Below are 9,997 nucleotides of genomic sequence, written 5' to 3' on the forward strand. Positions count from 1 at the left end.
TGCTTATTATTATTATTATTATTATTATTATTATTATTATTATTATTATTATTATTAGGGAAATTACTTCATATACTATATTTTAATTTTTTTTTTTTAAATTTACAGTTTGAGTTTCTAAAGTGGTTGCAGCGCCCGTTGCAATAAGGGTTTTTATACGATTTTTTGTTGCAATTTAGGTTGCAGCGTTAGTTGCAATAGGAGTTTCTATGTAGAATTTTGTAAAAATGCAAAAAAATAAATTATTTTAAAGTGTAAAAATAAAAAAATCTCTTATTATTATTATTATTATTATTATTATATTATTATTGTTGTTGTTGTTGTTTTACAAAAAGAAAATGAACTATCATTTAATGGTGAAAAAGGGCAAACATCCCTATACAAAAATTTCACCCAAAAAATAACCCAAACAGCAGACGTTAAGAGGTATCATATTTTTATTGGTGAATTTTAATATTGTGTCTCACATATTTTAATTTAATAAATGATATAAATCAATTCTAATGGTTACAGTCAAGCCACAAGCGAACGAAGCTCCAACTTGAACTTGTAATGACCGCGTACTTAAAATATTGAATTAGACATTTATCATTTATTAATAGTATTAAGTGATGATATATGTATGTCATGTGATGTAGTATTTGAGTTATAATTTCTCAATTATAGAAATTTAATTAAATTTTAGGCGTATTATAAATGATAAACATGAATTTTAATATTTTTATGATTTATGCCCAATAAAAGTGGAAATGCAACGGATGACCATTAAAGTCACATGCATATGGTATAGTATCTAAAATTTAACGGGGCAAATTTATTAGACATATAGAATATCGAATTATTGTAGGATAATACTTTTTAACCATTTTACCCCTGGGCATTTAAGTTACTTCATAGTAATGTAAAGTGTATTTTAGTCTTTTGGTTTAAGATTGATATCAAGTTATTAATGGAGCTAATTCTATGTTTATCCATAGTTCTGTGGTTGATTAAAAAGAGAATAAGACAAAATATTTTAAGTCTACCTTCATTTCTCTAGAACCAAGCAAGAACTAGACCGAAAATTCATCTTTCTCTTGGTGATTTAGTAGAAATTCATCGGGTTTTCAAGTGAGTATTGAACGTAAAGCCCTAACTCCTCTATCTTCATTATTTTCTAAGTTTTAAGCTTGATTTTAAGTTCGGTTTTGCTACTGTAATTTTGTTAGGGTTTGGGTTGGTTCGGGGTCTGTTTGTGGAGTACAATCGTTAGAGCATTTTATTTAATCAAAAGTGCAATTTTGAGTGTATAGTGGAATCATGAGAAATTAATAATTTAGGAAATTTACGAGAATAAATTTCAGATCAACTTAGTGGAAGCTTTATTATATAGGTCCATGATCCCTACAATGCCTGCGATAATATCATCTTGTATAACTTAATTAATTAGTTTAGTCATTCAATTAAAATTCATAAACTAACTATGTTATGTTTAACAATTTACACTAAGGCAGTGTTAAATTGAGAATAAAAGAGAGATTAGGTTTCATTTGTTAACTATGACACTTTGTGCGTATAATTAATAAGTATATTTAAATTATATTTTATTTCATACAGTAAATTGACCTAATTCATTAAATCAGAAATACATCCACTATTTTGATAGTCAAATAAATATTCAAATTCAATGTAGGAACAGTGAGAGAGGCATTTTACAATACGAAATAACATAAAAACACTCATTAAAATGAAACGTCTACTCAAATTGATTTCTGTCAAAAGGAATCAATAAAAACTAAGATAAGAAATATTTGAAGTCGATTAAATTTCATGCAAATAAAAAAAGAATAACCACCCGTTTTATATTGTGTGTATAACGGTATACGTTAGACAATTAAATCTAAAAATAAATCTTATAAGTGCCAATTTTCGCTATAAAACAATGGAAGACGCACTATTACATTCTTGACGTTATCAAAAAGTAAAAATTTCTTTTTTTACTTACTTAACTTAATTTAATTTATAAATAAATGAAGTAAAAGCTAATTTTCAATTTAATTAAGTCACTATTGAATAAATGCAAGAGTGCTCAGAGACTTTGATGAATGAGTATGTAGACATAGTATCTTCTGCTCTTTCTGAAACTAGGAATTAAATTAGATTACTCGTCCGGCTATCCAATCTAATTCAAGACCCAATCAGTCGACACCCCATTAGTAGTGGAAGGGCTATCATATCCAAATTTATCATTTTTTTTCATGACTATAGTCTTTTCTTAAACCTTAGCGAAAGGATTTACAAAATTTTTATTTTAGAGAACAAAATAACCCTAGATATTTCGAATCAAGCAAGTCTCAAGAATCCTTTTTCTGCCCTTGCTTTTGTTGGAAAAAATTTGACAAGTTATATCAACAAAACAAACAAAGTATTTCAATTCTTTTGTTGATCAGGCGGCACCCGGATTTGAACTGGGGAAAAGGAATTTGCAGTCCCCCGCCTTACCACTCGGCCATGCCGCCAAACAAGAACAAAGTATTTTGATTCTTCTGAAGATTGTTGTTTATTATTCTGTACAAAAGGATATTCATTAATTCACTAATTTGTCGAAAGATACTGAACTTTTGTATTTGAAAAATCTTCTAGTTGGGATTTCTGAAGTAGATAGTGGTTGATACACTAATCCTTGATTATAACTTCCAGTATGAGTACTGCGTTTAACACGAAACTTGTGGCTGGTAGTAAAACACCGATTCTCCTGTTGAGGTCGAATTCGATCTTCATAGATTTCTAATATGTTGTTGAATAGTTGGCATGTTGAATCATATACATAATGGGTTGGTTTAGATAGATCCTAACTGGATGATTATGAATCATTCTTTTATTAATAGATTCATCAAATACAATATTTATTTTATTGATATTATATTAAACTTAGTAAAAAGAGAAAATAAAAATAACAAATTGTAAATCCTTGTTCTTCTTTTATTCAACCGCTACAAAATCAACAAGTCTACGAGCTTGGGCTTCTGTTGCTGACATAAAAACAAAATAACTTGACTGCTGAGCCGTATGAGGTCGGAAACTCTCAAGTTCGGTTCTAAGGGAAGGAATTTATCTGCCTATTCCAACCGAGGAGAACAAGCTATCCGACAAGGAGATTCAGAAATTGCAGAGGCTTAGTTCGATCAAGCTGCTGAATTTGGGCAGACACAAGACCAGGACTTGACACTTGGACACTAGGAAGCTTGCCCCTTGAGACTGGCCAAATTGCCTTCTTATTTGTTGTTTTTACTACATATGCCACTAATAGATATTTTTGGGGCCAATAGTACCTCTCATTATTATTTTGTTGCACTTATTTTTGGATGTTATAAGACAAGTAAAACTTCCTTAACTCACACGATGTGTACGTGGGCAAGATATGTTAAGCATGTATTGGCATTGCCAAGTTCTTGTTAGGGTTGGGGAGATGTCTCGAACCCTAGTTTGGAAATGTTATTGATTTTGTGATTGCTTTTGTTTCCTTAGTAACTTTTTGTTTGGCAAGATTGACTTACGAGAATTATTGTTTACTATCGCTATTACTTAGTTATTTCATGTAGTAAGGATAAATCTAAAGCATAGTTGTAATACCCTGGATTTAAAAAATGGATTAGCAAAACCCTAATAAGATAATTATGAATAATTGAGTAATTATATTATTATATAGTTCATTATATGAGAATTTATTTGATTTATAACATGGTAAGACCCCGTTGGTGAGCTAGGGACATTTTAGTAATGATGACCCGAGAAGGGTAAAATAATAAAATTAATTTAATTACGTACTTAATAGAATTATATTATTATATAGTATGCCTGTGTTGTCTTTTCAGGTGTGTTCTGACAGGTTGGCGCGATATACTCACAATCGGATATTTCGGGCCGAACCGGGTTCGGGCCTGAAATGCAAATTGGATTGAATTTTTTGGCATTTTATTTGATAATGAGAAATCTGAATTTTATTTGGAAATTAATGAGCATGAAATGACTAAATTGCCCATGTGAGTGTATATGCATGCTTTATAGCCCTAGGGGCAAAATGGTCTTTCGACCTTTATTTTCTACAATTAATAAAAGATGGAATTTTGAGAAAAAGCAAAGGAAATTTCTGGTTTACTCCACCCCTCACCCCACCCTCTTTCCCTCTCTAACCCTCTCTTGATTTTTCAACTTAAATTGGTGAGGAATTGCTTGAATTGGGCTTGGAATTTTGGTGTGTTGTGCTTAATTCTTGCTTGAGGCTTGAGGTAGCTTTCTTTCATTGAATTTAATTGAAGTTTTTGCTGGTCTTTAATTGTTGAAAAGCATGAAAAGTGATGTTGTTCTTAGATTTGCATGATAAGAGAATTGGTGCTTGACTTTGTTGATTTTGGTTATGAAATTGCAAGAATTAGTTGTGAGTTTATTGTTTATTAAAGGCGATTATTGAGTATTTTCTAGGTCAAATTTATGTGTTTATTGGTTGAATTTGCAGCTGGAAAGTATGGGTTTGAATAGGTTGAAGTTCATGTTTATGAGCTTAATGAGTTGTTAGTTAAAAGCATGATTTTGTGTTGAATTGCGGGATTTATTTTTGGTTAATTCAGAGGCGTTTTTAGGGTTTCATTGAGTTTGAAATCTGATTGTAAGATATGATTTTGGTTGTGTAAAGCAAGCTTGAGTTCATGAACTCAAGTTTGGAGCTTTAATGGAACTTTTTGATTCTTGGTGAAATTATTGTGTTTGAGCTGTAGAATATGTTTAATATGTCATATGTTAATGCCCTGGAAAGTTTGGTGGTGATTGGAGAAGATTTGAGTAGGTAATGGAGGTTTAAAAGTTATGTTTTTTCGTGTTGTTGCTGCCCAGACAACCGGAAATCCGGTTGGTTCAGGGCTGTTCCAACCGGAATTTCGGTTGGACTGTATCGGGGAAAAAGCTAAATTTTGTTTTGGCCATAACTTTTGACTCGGGACTTCGTTTTGGGAGTTCTTTATATCGTTAGAAAGCTCGCTCTGAGCTCTATGTGATTTTCTAAATTTTAAATGCCATGTTGTTGCGTAAATTATTAATTACTACGCAAGTGCACGCAATCAAGTAGTATACTCACGCAAGTGAGGTCGAACCACAGGGAATTGGATTAATTACTACTAAACTATACTTATAATTCTATTTGGCAAATCAAAAGTATTTATGATTGAAAAAGGAAGAAAGAAATTCAAGAAACTTAAAGAAACAAGTGAATATTAATCAAGATGAGAGAATAGGGAGACGAATCCTGTTGTTAAGTTACCAATGTTAATGTCTAATTGCTATCCTTCTCTTGAAGTGAATGACAGATTATAAATTAACCTAGCTCTTTTCAGATCTTCTAGGTTCTAAATCTCATGCTCTCTAATTAATCTCTTAATTAAACTAACATGAAGTCAGCATTAAGCAATAATCTAAATGTCACAAAGGCTATGTAAATACTTTCGTTTCACATCAAAACCTAGACTATCCAATTTTAGCATTCTCAATTCTCACTTTTTCAGATTTCGAATTGAGATCATAAAACATGTAAAAGGTGATCAATCTTGCACATGGAAATTAAACACAAATATGAATAGTGTTCACAATCAAGATGTAGGAATGGCAATTATCCATTAACTAGGAAAAACTTAAACAACTTTCATCATTCTCCCTAAATAGGAGTTTAGTTCAAAACATCCATAATCAAATCCATAATTAACATTGAAATAGAAAAGAACATAGAAGAATTAAAGAGAAGAGAAAGAACTAGTTGAAGCAATTGATCCGGGTCGCCACAAGCCGCTCTTCTAGCCTCCTTCTTTGTTTCTAGGGTTCTCATTCTGAATGAACCCTAATTTCCACGAACTCTACCTATTTAAACCAAGTCTCATCCTTAAAATTCGTGAAATTACAAAACTGCCCAAAATTCCCGTCTCTGGGTTCCCGTCGCGACTGGCAAAGCCCCCCTCGCGACGGGGTTAAGCAGTGAATTCTTGAAAATTTCTCTGCCAGTTCCCGTCGCGACTGGCATGTTCCCCGTCGCGACTGGAACAGGCAGAGACACAATTTTTTGGTTTTTCTTCTCGATTCTTTCACCACTTGTCCTCGATTCTTGTAAATACTTTTTTTAAACACTCGGGGACCTGAAAACAAAAGAATCAAGCGTAAAATAGCCCTAAAACCTAGAAACAAAGAGTGAAAACTAACCGAAAATACGTCCCGAAACTTAGACTAATTTTAGCCTAACAAATTCCCCCAAACTAGACTCTTACTCGCCCTCGAGTAAGATAAATACTACTAACTAGTAATCTACTAACTATTAACTATGCTATGAGATAATCATAATACTACTGCCTCATGTGTTGTTCTCTTCCATTGCTCAAACTAGAATTTCAATTCCACCAACTCCAACAATTAATTTAGATGCTCAATTCATAGCACTATGTACAACTGCAAAAAATTATTCAAATGTGAAACATGGCTACAAAAGTTTTACTCTTTCCAATAGTTCCACAGCCCGATAACTCATAAGCTTGCATGCTTACCTTTCTCCACTAATGTTGACAGTATTCTTTGGAATCATTAGGTCTTTTCAAGGCTTTGGGTAATATGGCTCAGATATTCAGGGATAGGCAAAAGACAATTTTGGCTCAAGATATCATAAGCACACAAACAGAACCCACAAGCTTCTTACTTTTCTTTTTTCTAAGATCCCATAATATTCCCGAATTTACCAAGATTGATAGAAGACATCTCTATTATTTTTTCCAACATCACTGAATTTTTTTCTTTTTTATTTTCCACACATATTTTTTACTTTTTATTGTGTTTTTATTTTCATCATATTTCATTTTTTTTTCAGTGACATTGAGTTAGACAATTTTTCTCTTCTCAATCTTACAAGTTTTTTTTCCCTCTCACTATTTCCTCACACTAAATGTTTCTCCTCCCCCAAACTAATTATGTAGCTTATGATATCATGGATAACATGGTGAAGAAAAATTAATAGTGTGGTTGCAATTTTTCAAATTGATGGGTGAAAAACATAACAGGTTTAGGCTCAAAAGGTTAACTAGGAATACACATTATTACGGTAGGCTTGAAAGGCTCAAACTATCCAACAAATGCCTAAGTCATATTCCAATTGAACACTATCAAGGATTTCGTCTCAAAAGAATAAACATGCAAGTTCTAAGCTATCCTATCAATCTTACCACAAACCATAGTAAAACAATTATAACAATTTTCACAGATTGAGTATTTACAGATAAACACAGGTTTCTAAGCATCTAAACTAATCCAAAGAGTTAACAGAATCAAGCACACAGTTATTTTACAGTTTCAAATCACATCACACTAATCAGCAGTATACAACTATCGTCAAGCTTATTGCCATTCCTTAACTAAAACAAAAAACTAAAACAGAAAATTAAAATGCAGAAATTAAAGTGCAGAATTTAAAATTTTTAAGTCTCTCCCCCCAAACTAAATATGACATTGTCCCCAATGTATACAGTAATATGCAGAGAGAAGAAACTTACCTGAGACCCTATCAGAAAGGGTTAGGTGGACCCTTTTCATCCAAAAGAGCCCTCGTACTAAATGAAGAAAATTGACCACCAATAGTGTTGATTTCAGAGTTTTGCACAAGAGTAAGCTCACCTTCAGAACTACCACACATCAATCTTTTCCAACGACGCTGAATCGTTCGAAGTCGCTCTTTAGGCTTTGCTTTCTTCTAATCAGCTTTAATAAAAGAACCCTTCGCCATCTCAATCTTGCAACAGGTAGGAATGTCGGTTGGGGCAAAAACATTAAAATTGACCTCTTCATCTTGCACTCTCAACTTTAACTCTCCCTTTTGAACATCTATTAATGCTCAGCCCGTGGCTAAGAATGGTCTTCCCAAAATAATGGGAATAGTTGAATCTTCCTCCATATCAAGAATTAGGAAATCAGCAGGGAAGATAAACTTACCAACCTTCACCAGTATATCTTCAATTATCCCACGAGGATGAGTCAAAGAACGATCTGCCAGTTGTAAAGTCACTGTTGTGGGCTTTGCTTTTCCCAATCCTAACCTTTTGAAGACAGACAATGGTATTAGATTAATGCTTGCTCCTAGATCACATAGAGCTTTAGTTTCCACCGAACCCCCTATAGAGCATGGAATATTGAAACTACCCGGATCTTTAAGCTTGGGCGGTAATTTCTTTTGCAAAATGGCGCTACACTCCTCAGTTAATGCCACTGTTTCATAGTCCTCCAATTTTCTCTTCTTAGACAATATCTCCTTCATGAACTTCACATAACGAGACATTTGTTCCAAGGCTTCAGCAAAAGGAATGTTGATGTGTAGTCTTTTAAAGACCTCTAGAAATTTTGTGAACTGCTTGTCTAGATTGGTCTTTCGGAGTCTCTGAGGATAGGGTATTTTCACATGATGATCAATACTGATTGGTGGAGACTGCTGTGGTGGTGCTGGACTATCAGTAATCTTCTTATCTGATGATGCTTGAGTTGGTGTTGTTTGATCTTTAATCTCTTCATCCACTGGTTGTATCATCTCAGGCCCATCATATTTCTTTCCACTCCTTAAGGAAATTTCTTTACATTGCTCTTTTCCTTTTGCATCATTAGTGCTAGGCGAATTTCCTTGAGCTTGTTTTTCCACTTGAGTAGCCAATTGTTCCGTTTGAGTTTCTAAAGTTTTAATAGAGGCTCTAGTTTCCATCATGAATTGGAGCAATAAATCAGCTTGGATAGTGGAGCCTCCACTAGAACTTTGTTGTTGCAGCTGTTGTTGGTTTTGTTGGGGCTGGTTTCTCTGCTGGTAGAACCCCTGTTGGTTGTGCCCATAATTATTGTTTTGGGAATAGTTTCCAATGGCTTTTGCTTGATCCATTGGCAAATCATCCACATCTGCGTGACACTCAGAAAAGTGATGGGGACCTCCACATATCTCACAAACCACTTGAGCTTGTTTGGCTTGCACTGCGATCAGCTTTGTTAGGGCCTCAACCTGAGCTGTCAGCTTTGTAATGGCATCCACCTCTAGCACACCAGCTACCTTCTTAGTTTGACTCCTTTCAGTTGGCCACTGCTGATTGTTTAGAGCCATCTCCTCCAATAGATCATAAGCCTCATTAGCACTCTTTCTCATAAAGGCTCCACCAGCTGCTGCATCTATCAGGGTTCTAGTGTTACCAACCAACCCATTATAGAAATTATGAACCAGCATCCACTTCTCAATACCATGATGAGGACACTTTCTGATTAAGTCCTTGAACCTCTCCCAAGACTCATAGAGAGACTCATTCTCTTGTTGACAGAAATTGTTGATCTCTCCTCGCAGCTTAGCAGACTTTGCTGGGGGAAAGAACTTAGACAGAAATTTAGTTGCTAAGTCTGTCCATGTTGCTATGGAATTTGGTGGCAAGGAGATTAACCAGCTCTTGGCTCTTTCTCTAAGTGAGAATGGAAACAGTCTCAAACGAATGGCATCATCACTAACTCCATTGACTTTAAAAGTCTCACAAAGTTCCACGAAGTTCGAGAGATGAAGATTAGGATCTTCAGAAGGGAGGTCACCAAACTGAACCGAAGACTGCACCATTTGAAGTATGGCAGGTTTGATCTCAAAGTTATTCGCATCCACTGCCGGTGGCCTGATACATGACTGCACTCCCGTCAGAGTAGGGAGAATGTAATCTCTCAAGCTACGGCCATTAGCTTGATCTTCCACGGCGCCACCATTATTTCCGTTATTTGTAGCATTCGCATTCACATTAGCAGCCATGATTTCTGTTGTTTCAGCAGTTGCTGAAACTCCTTCTTGCCTCTTGTTCCTTCGGTTTCTCCTACAAGTTTTCTCGATTTCAGGATCAACTGGTAATATGACTGCTTGTCCTTGACGGCGCATACACTTAGGATTCCTGACATAGATCAAGAAAATATTGCAAGAAAAAGGTTAGAAAATCAGCAA

At 34.4% G+C, this 9,997-nt stretch overlaps 2 non-coding genes across 2 annotated transcripts; one reads left to right on the forward strand and one right to left on the reverse strand.

The window, feature by feature from the left end:
- Positions 1–2,427: 2,427 nt before the first annotated feature.
- Positions 2,428–2,498, reverse strand: TRNAC-GCA (transfer RNA cysteine (anticodon GCA)). Its single transcript has one exon. It is a non-coding gene; the product is annotated as a tRNA-Cys (tRNA).
- A 6,765-nt stretch (positions 2,499–9,263) lies between these two features.
- Positions 9,264–9,370, forward strand: LOC133039547 (small nucleolar RNA R71). Its single transcript, XR_009688687.1, has one exon. It is a non-coding gene; the product is annotated as a small nucleolar RNA R71 (small nucleolar RNA).
- The last annotated feature ends 627 nt before the right edge of the window (positions 9,371–9,997 follow it).

This window comes from Cannabis sativa, chromosome 6 (assembly GCF_029168945.1).
Source record: "Cannabis sativa cultivar Pink pepper isolate KNU-18-1 chromosome 6, ASM2916894v1, whole genome shotgun sequence".
Classification (NCBI taxonomy): domain Eukaryota; kingdom Viridiplantae; phylum Streptophyta; class Magnoliopsida; order Rosales; family Cannabaceae; genus Cannabis; species Cannabis sativa.